At 40.4% G+C, this 17,067-nt stretch overlaps 1 long non-coding RNA gene across 2 annotated transcripts in view; it reads left to right on the top strand.

Annotated features, from left to right (window-relative positions):
• The first annotated feature begins 484 nt into the window (after nt 1-484).
• Nucleotides 485-17,067, top strand: part of LOC140077063 (uncharacterized) — a 62,617-nt gene continuing 46,034 nt past the window's right edge. The window contains exons 1-2 of one of the 2 annotated variants that reach the window (XR_011849694.1): nt 485-714; nt 992-1,074. This is a non-coding gene — a long non-coding RNA (uncharacterized lncRNA). Of the gene's footprint in view, nt 1,075-17,067 lie in introns of both variants that reach the window. The other variant, XR_011849693.1, reaches the window with a different exon arrangement.

Below are 17,067 nucleotides of genomic sequence, written 5' to 3'. Positions count from 1 at the left end.
AAAATGAAAAAGTTATGGATTTTTGAAGTTGGAGAGCGAGAAATGAGCCGAAAAACCCTGCAGCCTTAAGGGGTTAAAAGGGCTATCCTCACGTCCCATTGATCCACCTACCACCCGATCTACCTAGGTAGATTTGTGGTGGTAGGTTCCCTTTAAGGGCTGTAGACCCTGTGCTCAGCACAGCACAGAAACGGTTAACCCTTCACCTGTTTGGCTTCAGACCTGCTGTATGATAAATATCTCTGCACAGGGGACCTGCTAGAGTGAGGTAGGTGGTTCCCTTGACAATGTTAGTGGATAACGGATGCCTCCTGCTCAGCAGCTGTGAGTATGGTCATGTAGCTGACATGTCAGTATCAGGTCACATGACTGGACCACAGGCCACGTCCCTCCTGGCTTACCTGCTGAATCACAGACACCTGTGCAGAGAAACATAGGTAGTGAGGATGCTGGGAAACAGGAAGGGGCAGTGCCTTGAAGCCAAACAGCACCGAATGCATAAGAAACAGTGAGCCACCACCCCACCATAGACCACTGGCTGAAACACTGTACAGTACAAGCCAACTCAGTATGATTTGCAGACTTATGTGACTACATTTCAGTGCCCTAATCTCTAAGAATTAACTTTTCATAGTACCAACTCCCCTGAAGAGCCTAACATTGTGAAACATGTCATGGGGCATGTACCATATGAAGCCTCTTGGACCACCAACGGTACAGTAGTGGCACAAAGGACATCTTATTCCGGTCTGGTTGGGGGGCAGCCTCCGAGGGCTGTCACTATGAGGTTAGGACTACAGGAGTTAATAGCCATTCCCATACAGGGTGTAATAGGGCTAGATGGTGGTTTTATTGTAGTTAATAGACATCAACAAGCACACAGCAATATAGGCATACCCTGGTGATTAGGCCTTGACTTACCCCAAGCCACTTGTATCCTTTCGCCCTACCTCGCTGTCTTCTTGTGAACCTTGAAGCCTATTGATTCCAGGTGTGAACAGAACACAGGGACCAGATTTGGATCAAGCAGACCTTATTGGATCAACCCCTAGGCACTGACCGCATCAAGAACCGGTAAGATCCCCCCAAATTGGGCATGGTTTTAATAATTGCTTACAGTTGGTGTACTGTGTTTGTACATTATCGTTTTGTGTGTTGTCTCCATAGAAAAAAGTGGTCTGCAGCTGGGACGTTGGTCCTGCTGGTTGTCTATTGATCATTTATATCCTATTTTTAAACAAAGTAAAAGATTTGTTTTATACACAAATAATGTCTATTCCACACTTTTGGAGCTTTATTCTTTGACTAGTGGAATTAGCAGCAAAGATTTAAACTTCATCTTTCATTGCTGAACTCGTTATTCTCTTGTCATTAATATTGCACCATCATGAAAGTGCTGTTATTCATTATTATTGCGCACTGATACGCACATTATAAAATTGATGTCCATTAATATTGCTATTAAAATATACTGGATCCTAAAAGTGCTCTTGTCCAGATTGTACATTCATACGTAAATCATAAAAGTGATGTTGTCCTCTGATATTGCACATGGATATGTACATTATAAAAGTGCTGAGATTCTTTTTTCCCCACATCTTGAACTTCATTTTAGTGGTAAATTTTGGCTGATAAGTTTTGCGTTTATTTACAAAAAAAAATTGAATTGACTATTTTGGGGATAAATACCGTTTTGATTGAAATTTTACATATTTAGCATCAAAAACCCCCTATGTATCAACCCATTTTCAAATGTGCACCCCTTAAGCTATTAGAAACAGCTTTTAGGAAGATTGTTAACTCCTTGAGATCTTCATAGTAATGAAATCAAAATGGAGGTGAAATTTAGAGTGGTCAAATTGTGCCGGTTATACGTTCATTTAGCCCTAAAATTTACACATTTCCAAAAGATAAAAAGATAAAATCCATCATACAATTTGTTCTGCAATTTCTCCTGAGTGCAGAGACCCCCAACACGTGGCCATTTTTTCTGAGGACAGGAGTAGAAAAGCATCAATTCTGTACTGGAGTTTTTCCTTTTTTTTTTTTCCGTGTTCACCATAAAGCCTAATAATCATGTTATCTTTATTCTATGGGTGGATAGAATTACAGGGATACCATACATGAATATTTTTTCTTACGTTTTACTAAGTTTGCCAAATAAAAACATTTTTTTCCCTTTTTTTAACTACTTCATCCATGGGACTTGAACAAGCAATCATCTGATTGCTTGTTCATGATAAAACTGACGTATTGCAGGGTATTAACAGTGCACATACATAGGCTGACACTGTGCCTGTAAGATGACGTCAGAGACGCCATCTTTCAGGCACTGCCAGCAGGCATCTCTGGAGTTCTGATCGGACCCCAAAGATCCCATAGCATCGATCGGGGCACCCCAAAAACGGTTTGGGGGGGTGATTGTGGGGGAAAGATCCCCCAAAGGCATATTAAATGCCGCGGTCGCGCTGGGTTGCACTGGGCTCAGATCTTGAGCTGAACCGGCATCAGCTCAGCGTCCGATATATCTGACGCTGAGTGCTAAGTCACCGATATATTGGACGCTGAGCGTCAAGAAGTTAATATTGCATACACATACATACACTCAGCTTTATATATAAGATGTATGTGTGTACGCATGTCCGCCAAAAGATATCTGTACCGTCACGTTTATAATTGCCCAATTATGCACAGCCGCTCCCTGTGCCTCTGGGAATGCCATGGGCTAGGTTTTGAGTCAAAATTTTCGCCTTGCACTTTCCAATATACACTTATTAACCACTATATGCAGGAACCATTATCAGAGACAGTCAGAAAGAGGCAGACAGAGACAGTGATATATATCTATCTTGCTGTCTCTCTCTGTCTCTTTTTATCGGTCTCTCTCTGTGTATATGTGTATATATATGTGTGTATATTTATATATAATATTTTTTGTCATAGCTAATATAGCTATATTTTTTGTCATAGCTAAGAGCAGGTATTTACTATCCAGGGCGTCCCCGGGGGCTACAGCTGGTACATTATAAAAGTTCTGTTGTCTGATAATATTGTATACTGATACTTAGATCATAAAAATGCTGTTGGTTGTTAATATTCCGCACTAATGTACATCATAAAAGTACTATTGTCCGCTAATGTTGCACACTGATACATGGATCCTAAAAGTGCTATTGCACACTGATATGTAGATTATAACAATACAGTTGCCTGTTAATATTGCACACTGATATATACATCATAAAAGTGCTGCTTCCCGTTAATATTGCCTCCTCATTTGTACATCATAAACATGGCCAGCCTTTGTAAAGTGGGCATCTGAAGTATGCATGGTTAGACTGGGTTTACTATGGCGGCGCTGTAGCAAGGGCCTCTTTCAGTATCCATAGGAGACCCCTGGAAGTGGCTGTAGTAGTACTTGATCTGGAAAGAAGCAGCTGCTCGAGTACGATCATTACAGACTACAGTTTATGAGTGTGACATGGCTGGAAGCCTATGGGTACGATGTGTAAATTAATAAACTGGAGGCAAGTTGTATAAATGTATAATTTAAAGAAGAACTTTCACCACAGATACTGTCAGTGGCAAGCAATGTCAGAGAAGCTACTATGGACGACAAATACCGCTAACTGTTGACCTCGCTTTTACACTGAGTTTACATAATCACATTGTTACAGAATTGCATTCACATTGCATGTGCATTCCGTTTACATTGAAAACTAGTTGTAAAACCAAATGCCATGTTACTATAAACGCAATGCAAATGGCAATTTGATAACATTATGTAAACCTGATATGAAAGCAGATTTAATGTAAAATCAAGCGCAATTTTACAGCAAAAGCGATAACATAACATAAAACGTGATGGGCAGTCCCCGGGTTACATACAAGATAGGTTCCATAGGTTTGTTCTTAAGTTGAATTTGTATGTATGTCAAAACTGTATATTTTATAATTGTAGCTCCAGACAAAACATTTTTTTGCCCCGGTGACAATTGGAGTTTAAAATTTTTTTTGCTCTAATTGGACCAAGGATTATCAATAAAGCTTCATTACAGACACTTTACAGCTGAGAATAAGGCACCATCCAGACACGGAACTGCTTAGATGTTAGTCCTTAAAATCTCCTAGTAGCACATCCCGCTATATAGAGGAAAAAATATACGGACAAAGCGTAGACAGTTCCACAAATTCAGTAATTTATTATCAAATCTACTCACATAAAGTCAGATAAAATGTGCATAACAAATCCATGAGGACGATGAGTTGGGGGCGATGACTTGGTGTCTTCATGGATTTGTTATGCACATTTTATCTGACTTTATGTGAGTAGATTTGAAAATAAATTACTGAATTTGTGGAACTGTCTATGCTATGTCCGCATTCTTTTCTCTGTATAGTGGGATATGCTACTAGGAGAATTTTAAGGACTAACATCTAAGCGGTTCCGTGTCTGGATGGTGCCTTATTCTCGTCTGAGGTGTTAATGGTTCAACAGGTCAAGGGACTCCATTGGAAGATATACATGTAATACGTATGAATTTGGAATAAAACTGAGGGACTAGAAGATTATATAGAGCTCCGGTCACACTACATAATATTCTTCTTCAAAATCTTCGGATGCTCTGGATCTATCCGGGACCGTCATTTGAGCTCTTCCCACAGATAAGGTGCTGCATTTTTTTGTATGTGTATTTGTCTTTACAGCTGATTATTGCAGTCTCAGTTACACCCGACTTACAGTAAAGCAACCAGAGAGCTTCACCGTAGATCACAGTGGGCAGAGGGGTCCTTCTTTAACTAGGGGTCAACTGTAAGTCGGGTGTGCTTAAGTAGGAGACCACCTGTGCATTACATTTACACAAACATGAAGTTTACATAGTAGTTGCAATAACATCGCATTTACATTTACCTTACATCTCTGGGTATGTGGCATTTGCATTGACAAGGTACTTGGCATTTCGCTGGTGGTTGCGTGTACATGGTGTTTACATTTTGTTTACTTTTAACCCCTATGGGACTCCGCCTATTTTGGCCTCTAGGACCCGGTCCCATTGTTCAAATCTGCCCTCTGTCACTATAAGTGGCTATAGCTTTGGAACGCTATGAGATATCCAGGGGATTTTGAGATTGTTTTCTTGTGACACATTGTACTTCAAATTATTTTAAAAATTTGGATGATATCTTTTTTTGCTTAATTTGGCAAAATGTGGAAACATTCTTTATTTTCAAGGTTCTAAATTCTCTACTTTTGATGCAGATAGTCATAGCAGCCAAATTAATTCATAACTTACATTTCCCAAATGTCTGCTTTATGTTGGCATGGTTTTTCACATATTTTACTAGAATGTTATAAGGCTCAGAATTTAGGTGCCATTTTTCAAATTTTTTGGAAAATCACCAAAACCTGTATTTAGATGGACCTGCTCAACTTTTAAATGACTGTGAGAGGCCTAAATAATATCTAGACTAGTAAAATGTGGAAACTACACCCCTCAACGTATGAAAAAGCACTTTTAAGAAGTTTGTTATAGGGGTTAAATCAAAATGGAGGTGCGGGACAATACACTCATTTTGGGTATAAAGTTAAACATTTGCAATAGATTAAATGAAAAAAGGCTCCACAAAGTTTGATGCCCAATTTCTCCCGAGTTCACTGATCCCCCGTATGTGGTGGTATCCTGCTGTATGGGCGCACGGACGGGCATAGAATGAAAGGAGCAGATATGCATGTCACATTGTACAGGCTATAATATTTTTTCTTTTTCTAATGTGGGCCTATAGGGGCTTTTTTGCCTCTACATAATTTTGGGGCATCTATAGCTAATTGGTGAGATTTTATTAACTTTTTGTTGGTGGAGGAAATGAAAATCATCAATTTTTACGAAGTTTTTTTTTGGGGTGGGGGGAGGGCGTTTACCATACCATAAAAATAGTATATTATTTTTATTCTAGGGGTTGCCACGATTACAAAAATACCTCATTTATATACGCATCGCCGCCTTTTATATGCATGACTTTTTTATTTTTAAGCTGACAAATCTGGTTTAGGGCTTATTTTTTTGCGAGAAGCTTTTTTCTTTTTAGTGGTCTTAATTTACAATGCATTTTGTGTATTTTATTAAATTTTCCAATCAGGGCCTTTGTGGCTACAATAAGACGTGTACTAAGGGAACTGCCTGAAAACCTGTCACCATCTGGTGTCAGCCCCAGGCAGATCAGAGGTATGGACAGTTGTACATTTGACATGCATAAGGAACAGATTTTGCTCTGAACTTCCAGCCAAAAAGTCTTGATCAGGGAGCAAGACCACCAAACATGAGAATATGAGCCCCGCACCTCCAGCACTGTCCAGTTGGGTGAAGCCCCCAGTTATGTAGTGCCTCTGGAGTCTTATACCAACGAGCCAGTAGCTTGTAGTGATTCTCTTGTAGTCTAACACATCTGGAGAATCCATAAGAGTGTTTAAGTACCCGATTCTTTTGTTTGTCTGAAAGGGTGAGATCCAGCTCTTTCTCCCATGCTGAGATACATAAAGGGTAATTTGGTGCTCTTTTCTTCAAAAGGAGGTCATGGAAGTAACGCCTCCGCCAGATTTGTGAGCAGAAATATTAAATCGTCTGCGAAGGCCGTTAACTGACATGAGGTGGTCCCCAGTTTAACTCCCTGGATGCGCAGATCTTGTCTCTCAAATTGTATTAATGCCTCTAGACACAAAATAAAGAAGGAAGGAGACAAAGGGCAACCTTGCCTTGTCCCATTATGAATAGAGAAAGGCGCTGATAGCACCCCGTTTAACCTTATGCGCGCGGATGGTTCGCTATAGAGTGAAAAGATTGCCTCTACAAAACTGGGTGGGAAGTCATACTTCAATAGGGTTTCTCTCATAAACATCCAATCAACCCTATCAAAAGCCTTCTCGGCATCAGTTGCGAGAAGGATGAGGGGTGACTTACGTGCTTTAGCTAGGTGTATTGCTTTTAATATTCTAGCCACATTGTCCATTCCCTCTCTACCTTTAACGAACCCTGCTTGGTCTGCCAAGATGAGTCGGGGTAGTAGCGGCATCAATCTGTGAGCTAGCAATTTGGCCCAGATTTTTAAATCAATGTTAAGCAGCAAAATGGGTTGATAACTCCCGGCTGTTCCGGGTCCTTACCTGCTTTGTGCAGAATGGTGATATGGGCTGCCAGCATTGAGGGAGGTGCTCAGTGACCCTGGAAGAGGGCATTGCACGCGTTGGCAAGATGGGGTAACAGCAGTGTTTTTAGCTTTTTATAGTAAAGGATAGTGAACCCATCCGGGCCCGGGCTTTTCCCACTATGGACAGTATTGATAATTTTTTTTTTTTTACTGTGACCGGCTGCGTTAAGAAGTCCCAGTCTGGCTCAGTTAGCTGTGGTGGTTGTACTTTGCTTAAGAAACCCTGGATGTCGGATAACCTATCCCTTTTGATTTGGTTGCTCTCCTGCCTCCTCAGATCGTAAAGATCTGCATAAAATTCGTGGAATACTTTGGCTATATCTTCTGTTTTTTGTACTTTAGCCCCCAGTGGTGTCTTAATGGCAGATATATTTGTGCGAGGTTGTGCTTTTTTCAATAAGGTGGACATGGTTCTGATGCATTTGTCCCCATGTGCGTAAAATCTATGTTTTGCCCTAAGAAATATTTTAGCTACTTTAATGTTTAGAACATCTTTCAGTTGGTCTCTTGCTTTGCGAAGGTATTCCTCTACTTGCAAGGCCTTAGAGCGTTTTTGCAGACGCTCCAGTTCTGAGATTTCTTGAGCAGCCCCTCAGTCATTGCATTACGTTTTTTCTTAACTCTAGCTCCCATCTCCATAAGGTAACCTCTAGCCACCACTTTTTGACCCTCCCACAACGCTAGTGGGTCTAGCCCTGCGTTAGTGTTGTCGGCAAAGGAATCAGCCAATTTGGTTTGAAGCTCGGACAGAAGAGCCTCATCACCTAGTAAAGTTTCATTTAGGCGCCATGTCCACTCTTTTACCGGAGTGTCATTGAAAGTGGAGCATGATCCGAAATGGTGCTAGGGCTTCTGCCGACAAAACTCGCCGTATTTGGTCTGAGTGTACAAAAATGTAGTCCAGTCTCTGCCATGTGTTGTGTGGGATGGAGTGAAAAGTGTATGATCTATCCCCAGGATGTAAAATCCAGAGGGGCAACTACTATGAAACCATTGGTTGTACTGTGTAAGTGGTAATTTGGGTATCTTATTTTTCTTAAAGTGGGTATCTTGAAGTAAAATCAGTTCAGTTTTGAAGCGGTGCAATAGTAGAAAGAACTGGGATCTCTTACCAGTAGAATTCAAACCCTTTAGGTTCCAGGATGAAATGGATAATGTTGCCATCATCTTCTGATCTCAGGGTTGGAGTGTAAGTCTTTTGAAGGCTCGGTCTGGGCCTCTTTTCCTTAACTAGCCTCCTGGGCTAAGGGAAGAGCTAGGTAAATGGGGGGGTAGGAAAGAGGGAGGTGGGTAGGAAACAGTAGGGACATATAAACAATCATAAAAGAGGAAATACACAATGTGAAAAACATAAACAATAAGCGTGGGAACCATCTTAGTGTGGTTCAAAGTGCTAACGCGCAGTGTCCCCCACAGGTGCACAACGCAGTCAGCGCAAGTGCGCCTGTATGCACTGGGGGTACTACTTCCTAGAAAGTAGGTGCGCTGTATCTATGCAAGTGGAGACTCTATGTAAAATAGCATTTGGAGAGCTTAGTTTCTGGGTATTTAACATAATAAACAAACAAGAATTGGGCTAGACAGTATGAGTTATGTATGAAAAGTCTGATAAAGTCACTAGATGGACACTAAGTGTAAATGCCATCTGGCGGAAACGGATCCAAACTATGGGTTAATAAACCTGAAAAGACTTTTGCTGGCCCTGGTGGCCATGTAACACTCAGTATTTCAACATCGGTAAGAAATAAAGGATACACATCCGACAATGAAAGATATGGTGTAAGCAGAGGAAGAGTCCCTTCTTTTTAACGGATTCAAGTGATCTCCATCCTGGCATCCCTCTTCTTTTCTCTGGCCGGTTTTGGTGGTGCCACCAGTTGCCATGGGGTGCATGCTGTTAGTGTCGGAAGATCAATTTCATCTGCTGCCGGGAGCCATGAGGGGATGATGTTGGGGTCTATTTCCAAGGTCTTCCATGCCAACTCTAAGTCTCTTGGATGTCTGATTACGATATGTCTATTGCCTTTAGTAAATTGAAGGCCGAACGGGAAAAGCCATTTGTACTGCACGTTCAGATCCCTCAGCTTGGCGAGCAACGGCCTGAGTAGACGACGTTTCGCCAGTGTGGAGGTGGCCAAGTCCTGATACAGGGCGATCTTGGCCCCTTCATATTGTAGGTCGCCATGTTCTCTAGCTTTGCTGAGAATTGCAGCTGTGTCTACATAGCTCAATAACCCACATACTATATCTCTAGGTGGGTCTGATGGCGCTGGCTTAGGCCTAAGGGCTCTGTGGACCCTCTCGATTATTACCTTCTCAGCGCGCTCTGTGCCCAGTAGAGTGGAGAAAATCTGCTGCATGATGCGGGGTAGTGCGTCAGTGGCCCAGCTCTCAGGTAGGCCTTTCAAGCATACATTTTTCCGGCGGATCCGGTTCTCTTGATCCTCTAGCATTAAGAGGTTATGGTTCAGTTGGCTATCCTTGGCGTGTAACTTGGTCCACCTTTCTCCTTGCCTGCTTTGCGCCCGCTCGATATCTGCTGGCCAGAGTTTCCTCGGGTGTTTCCTGGACAGCTTCCACCGTATTTCACCATCTTTTAGCTATTATATCCCAGATAGCTGCGAGTCTCCTTTATAAGGCGCACGGAGCTCCTGGTCTAACGGTCAGCTCTTGTGCAACGGTCAGCTCCGCCCCCTTGTGTGTTTGTTTTTTTATACTATAAGTATTTTTATGGGAAAGTGACATTTTAGGGGCTTATATTTTTTATTTATTCTAATGATTAAACCTTTGTGTTTTTAACTTTTTTTTACTTCTACAAATGTGAACTTGAACTTCAAGTCCAATACACTGCTCTACAGTACTAATTCATTGTAGGGCAGTGTAAACTGTCTGAGCATGCGCAGAACCTGACGGGGTCTGACTATCAAGAACATAAGGAAACCCCGGGGCAATTGGCAGACCTTGGGGCTGCTTGGAAGAGGATCGGATCCCCTGGTAAGCGGCATGGGGGATCCGATCCATAGGGAGAAGACCCTTACACGCGGCGGTCATGCCTACTCTGTTTATCGGTGTTAGAGTGCTGTGTCAGCTGTAATATACAGCTGACACAGTATGTGGTGCACTTCTGTGGTGTTTGTGTTTACTCTTACACAACGTTTACATTTATGTTGCATTTATACTAGTCCTTAAGTGGTATTTGCATTTGTCTTGAGGTTACTTTACATTTGCATCGCGTTTACGCTTGTTTCCCTTTTAGTTACGCTATGTGAATTTTGCGTTTGTGTCGATATGCTTAGGCTTAAGCATTGTTTGTGGTTTCATCATGTTTAAATTGCATTTACATCGCACTTAAGTGGTGATTGTGTCACGTTGACACTTGCGCAGCGTTCGTAGCTATGTCACATTTGCATTGTGTTTATGTTTGCGCTGCATTTGTGTTTACATTGCCTTTACGGTTAAGGCAGGCGAGACTCGCTTGTCTTCATATGATAAAGGATACAAGTCCCATCAGGTCTACAGATGGACAACAAAACAATGAAAGCATATGTTAACAAGATGGGGGGGGGGGGCGTATCTAGGTCCAGGAAATTATGCTAAGAAGAGTTATGAAACTGGGCAATAGAAAAGAATATAGACCTGAGAGCTCAATATGTTCCGAGTCGGTCAAAGGAGACCGCAAACGCTATGTCCAGACAGAAATTGTCTTTGGCAACAATAGTGTCAACAACATATAGTTTCTTAAAAATAAATCAACAATATGGTCAGAGACAGATCTGTTCACATCAGAGACTACAGCCCAAACTTAAGTATTTGTATTGAGAACATGGTCTCCGAGGGCTTAGAAAGGATGCACTCTTTATCGTGGCAGGGTCTACAAGACCTATACGCCTTCCCTCCCCGAATTTAATTCCACACACAATACAGAAAATTCAGGAGGATAAAACTTCTCAGTTCGGCCTGCTCCAGGCCTTGGTATCCCAAGCTATGCAAAATGCGGATACACAAGAAATTTCCATTGGGAACACAGTGGGGTCCATGCAGGGTCCATTGGACCTCCTACATGAACTTATGCAATTAATGTGGATTGCAACATTAATAATCTGTTCAGATACCCAGAACTAACTGAACGGACCAACAAATTATTAAGTTGGTCTTTGAGACCAACAACATCGTAGGCACATAGTTGACTGCTTACTGCCTGTGCCCAAGGGCCCAGGAAACAAAGGACATCCCACTGTGTGGGATGTTAACAGGTTTTTAACATGCACACTAGCATTTGTGTTAACATTGCATTAACACATGTGTTTGTTTATATACCATGTTAAAAACAAAGTACAGCCTGCCCCCAGTAGTATACAGCCAGTCCCCTGTAGTATACAGCCAGTCCCCAGTAGTATACAGCCTGCCCCCAGTAGTATACAGCCTGCCCCCAGTAGTATACAGCTTGCCCCCAGTAGCATACAGCCAGTCCCCAGTGGTATACAGCTTGCCCCCAGTGGTATACAGCCAGTCCCCAGTAGTATTTACAAAAATAAACTTATATACTCACCCTCCGGTGGCCCCTATGTGCAGCGATGCTCCCCCGATGTCCGCGTGGCTCGTCTTCTGGCTTCCCGGCTCTTCTTCTGTCACATCGTGCAGGGCGCCGCCATTGCTCTCTCACGGCCCGGCAGGCGCATAGTATGATGTGCCGCTACTGACGTCATACTAGGCGCCGTCTGGGAGAGAACAATGGAGGCGCCCAGCACGATGTGAGTATATAAGTTTATTATTTTTTAAGCCCATTGACTTAAGTATTGGAGAAAAAAGTAAAAAAAACTCTCACGTTCCCTGGCTGGTCTGGAAATTGAAGTCCACAATAGAAGGGCTTCCACGGCGTCTGGCAAATAGAGGCAATCTGAGAGTATGCAAGGAAGACCGGAGCACTTGAATAAAATCCAACGAATTTTTATTGCAAATCCCTTATAAAATTTAGCACAAGTTTTGTGCATTAATCGGTGTAGGTACATGAGCAGACAGACCTACGCGTTTCAGCTCAACTCCGAGCCTTAATCATGGTATGGCACACATTTGTTAAAAACAGACTTTATGCACCTTAACACACCTGAATAGTTTGCAGTTTTACACATCATATCCGGTTTCGTGCGTGAGACCACATCTTATTCTCTTATGCACTTATGCAATAGTATATATAATCATACATGAAAAAATAGTAAGAATTTAGATGTTTGGACAAACACTCAATAAATATAAGCCAGATCATTCCTTAAATTCATGCCGTTAGGATATCTAGAATTCAGAGCAAGGATCCAAAACGCCTCTCTCCTAAGGAGGAGTTTTCTCCGATCTCCTCCTCTATTCGGCTGTTTAACCTTTTCAATACCAAAAAACTGAAAATCGGAAATATTTTTGTTATGTCTTTCTATGAAATGTTTAGCGGCTCCAGAAGCTTTAATGTCGCCATTCTTGATACTTGTTAAGTTTTGAGAGATTCTACTTTTTAATTTTTGTATAGTGCAGCCAACATAGATAATAGAGCAGCAACAGCATTTTATAATGTATACTACATATCGTGGGTCACAATTAATAAAAGATTTTATCTTATTACATTTTTTGCTCTCTATTCCAAAATCAATCATTTTGTTAGCTGCAAAAACGCATACGTTGCACCTACTACCCCCACATTTGTAGAACCCTTTAAGGGATAGCCACGTTTCCACTTTATTCTGGGTGTTATAGTTACTAGGTGAAAGAATGTTGCCCAGTGTTTTGCACCGTTTGGCTACACTTCTATGTCCATCTTTTAGGATCTCACATAAAGTAGAGTCCTGGTTCAGTATCGGGATATATTTATGAATGATGTTTTTTATATTGTTGAACTGAATGCTGTACGGGGTACTAAATGTAGGGATATTCGTGCCCGTTTTGGAGATCAACGACTTTTTCTTTTCTAACAGGTTTTTTCTATCTATAGATTCAGCTCTTTTTTTAGCATTCTTTAAATTAAGAGAAGAGTACCCCCTTTTAATCAATTTTTTCTCAATTGTATTGGATTGTATCTGGAATTCATTATCATTTGAGCAGATACGTCTAGCTCGCAGAAACTCTCCATAAGGGATTGCATGGACTGTATGTGAAGGGTGACAGCTGAAAGCAGAAAGAATAGAGTTGCCTGCCAACGGTTTGGAAAACATCGTGGTCGTTATCGTATTATGTTTTGAGATCAAGTTGATATCCAGAAAATGTATATTGGTGGATAGGTGCTCATATGTAAATTTAAGATTAATATTGTTATCATTGATATACTTCACGTAATCCACAAATTTATCTGTATCCCGTTTCCAGACTAGTAATATGTCATCCACATATTTACCATAAAAAACAATATTTTGTAAAAAAGGATTGTGGATTGAGAAAATTGTGTTCTCTTCCCACCATGCAACAAACAGAATAGCCAGTGATGGAGAAAATTTTGAGCCCATCGGGGCACCACAAACCTGCAAAAAATATTCTCCATTGAACATAAAAAAATTGTTTTTTAATAAATAATCAATACATAATAGTAAGTACATCTGTAAATCAGGATTAAATTGACTATATCTGCTTAAATGATGTTGAATGGCTGTAATGGCCGTGTCATGGGGAATGCATGAGTATAAATTGATTACGTCACATGTGCCAAATCTAAATGTGTTTTCCCATTCGAATGTGTCAAAAAATCATAGCACATCTGAACTGTCCTTAAGGAACCCTGGAGTTCTGATGACTAATGGTTGCAGATGGGAATCAACCCAGGCACTGAGGCGTTTATTAAGAGACCCAATGCCTGAGATGATCGGGCGAAGTGGGGGAGGAAAGGTATTTTTATGGGTCTTTGGTAATCCATGAAAAATGGGTATTGTGGGATTATCTATGCTTAGATACTTAGCAGTTTTTTGATCTAAAACACCCAAAGATAGACCATCCTTGATAAGTTGGTTTAAAGTGCATTTTATAGAAGGTGTAGGGTCCATGCTAAGTTTGCGGTATGTTTTACAATCATATAGGATATTATTGGCAAGTTTTACATAGAGACCAGAATCCATTACAACAACGGACCTGCCTTTGTCCGATTTTCTAATTATAATATGATCATTATTTTTTAAATCGTGCATGGCTTTAAAATGTGTACCATTAAAGTCACCTCTATCCAAAGAATTAATGGGTTGTATATTATCATTCAGTGCATGTAACTCTTTTTCCACTAGCGCTTGGAAAACATCCAACGCTGGTACTCTAGATTGCATGGGGTAAAAATTGCTGTTAGTCATAACATAATTGACATCAGAAATATCAATAGTAGGTACATCGGTGAATTCACTGAGCTCATGTAGGTCCAAGAGCGCATTCTGTTCATGGAACATGAGGCCAGCGAATTCACTATTGGTCGTATGTAGAGGAGAATGAATAGGTAGTGTAACATCTGGGTTATCAATGTGGAAATGTCTCTTCACAGTGATGGCTCTAACAAAACGGTTGACATCAAGTAATGTCTGAAATAGGTCAAAATTTTGAGGTGGAACATAATTTAACCCTTTGGCCAACACCGAGAGATGACTTTTGGACAAAATTGTTGGAGATAGCACTATGACATTATCCTGTAGATTGGTTTCAAGGTCATCTATTTCTTGCTTTTGCGTGTCGTATACCGCTTCTCTGTTGGATCTTCGTCGGTTTCGCTTGCCCCGTTTTTTGTCGAATTTTCAGAAGGAGCTTTATTTCTTGTATATTTCTTTTTGTATCCTGTTGCATTTCTACTTTTATTATCATTTTATTGAGTATCTGACGTTTCACCTTCTGATGACGTAAAATTGACTGTCTGCTCATGTACCTACACCTATTAATGCACAAAACTTGTGCTAAATTTTAGAATGGATTTGCAATAAAATTTCGTTGGATTTTATTCAAGTGCTCCGGTCTTCCTTGCATACTCTCAGACTTAAGTATTGACTCGTGTATAAGCCGAGGGGACGTTTTTCAGCACATTTTTTGTGGCCAAACTTTCAATGCCCAACAGGTTAATGTGCAAAATTTTAACCATTCGCAACATGTGAAATAATTACAATTTACATGTTAAAACAGGATCCATGGAAAAAATCCTTTATTTGCACCGTCCCTGGACCAGGTTCAGATTTGTGCCTAAAAAGTCACAAAAATAAGCAAACAATAGTGATACATAAGCGAAAAGTTACGCAAAACATCTGGAAAATAAAGATACATAAGGCACACTGCACAAGGTGTACATGCAAAACATACGCAAAACTCGCAGTGAAACTCAAAAAAAATTAGACGATTAAACCAGAAGTAATAAAGAATACATGTCTCCCTATGATGACTTTATTGTGCACCCCGCTGCCTTCTTTAGGGCTTTCAGGGAATCTTTAAAGTGGTTTTTTGAGAGCTAAATTAAAAATTGTGACTCGAAGGGGGTTGCTTAAAAAAAAAAATAAACATTTACTTTTTACAATATTTATTTTGACAAAAATTACTATTTTAATTGAAGTTAGACCACTCATATTATAGAAAGGTGACTGTAGCAAGTTTTCATAAAAAAATCCTTCTGGAAGAATTGGAAGCCTACCATGATCTCAGGGCTTCCTGCAATAAATACAGCTAGATTGTGTCAAGGGGTTACCTGACCTATTAATTGAAGGGTTAACAATGCTGGAATCACAAAGGAAGGTAGAATTAAGTTTGTCTATTTCTACTGCTATAATGGGAGTTTCTTTGATTTAGCAGTTAATGAAATGCGTCGGAAGTGTGATTTATGACAGAATAATTACCAACAAGCAGGATTTAATGTATAGCCCTTTAAAGTCTGGAGTTATTTCCTGAAGAGTAACTCACAAGAAAATGTTCCAGCAAATCCCAGCAAAATGTCATTAAAGCTATATTAAAGACAACCCCCTCCCATCTCTGCCTTGAAACCAACATACGGCTTTGGTTATTTGAAAGTCTAGTACCATTCCGCCAATAGCTTATATGGATGGTGTAGGAAGTCGGAGACGGTCACAACACATTGGGTCAAAAAAATTATAATATATGTGTCAAATATTTTTCAAAAATCTATCCAATGATGCTAAACTTGGCTCCCTCCCGTGGCGGTGGGGCGGGAGGCAACTTTAAAATCTTAAATGGGAACCTCCAGTTTTTATTGCAGATTCTGATTTCCTGGGAAAATTACATTGATTAGACTAAGATCTTTTTCAATTTTGGTGACAGATGGCGTAGTCGCCAAAAATCTAAATGTCTGCAAAAACATTGAGGGGGATATTCATAAATACACATTATATCCAAAATGTGTAAATAGACATATACAATATCTTCATAAAATGCTATCCAATGTTAAGTTAATCAACCTCTCTAATGTCTGAGAGGTGGGGGAACTCACATTAAACCCGCCCCCGAGGAGAGCAGAAATCTACAACGTCCACATTAGTTATCCTGGGTTACACTGTAGTTTCTACATAAAAAGTTTTCGGTGATTACAGTGCCATCTGTCAATGGAAATTACTTCAATTGTTGATTTATTCAATGTAATTTTTCCTGGGGAATCCAAATATAAAATAAAAAATGGGGGTTGTCGTTTAAGATTTTAAAGTTGCAACCCGTCCACCACCAGGTGGTTTGATATCATTAGAAAGATTTTTTTTATAAATTTACACATTTATTTTTAGTTTTTCGATCTGATGTGTCTTTTCCCCTGTGCCATTCATGTACAACTCAGAGAAACAATATATTGATACTTCCTCCTATGTACAGGAATATTTCTACAGTAACACATTTAGAATAACACATTCAATCCTGCCTTCTATATACAAAATA

This window comes from Engystomops pustulosus, chromosome 9 (genome assembly GCF_040894005.1).
Source record: "Engystomops pustulosus chromosome 9, aEngPut4.maternal, whole genome shotgun sequence".
In the NCBI taxonomy this organism is placed as follows: domain Eukaryota; kingdom Metazoa; phylum Chordata; class Amphibia; order Anura; family Leptodactylidae; genus Engystomops; species Engystomops pustulosus.
Note: the sequence above shows the minus strand (reverse complement) of the source record. Positions and strands in the feature narration are given on the sequence as shown.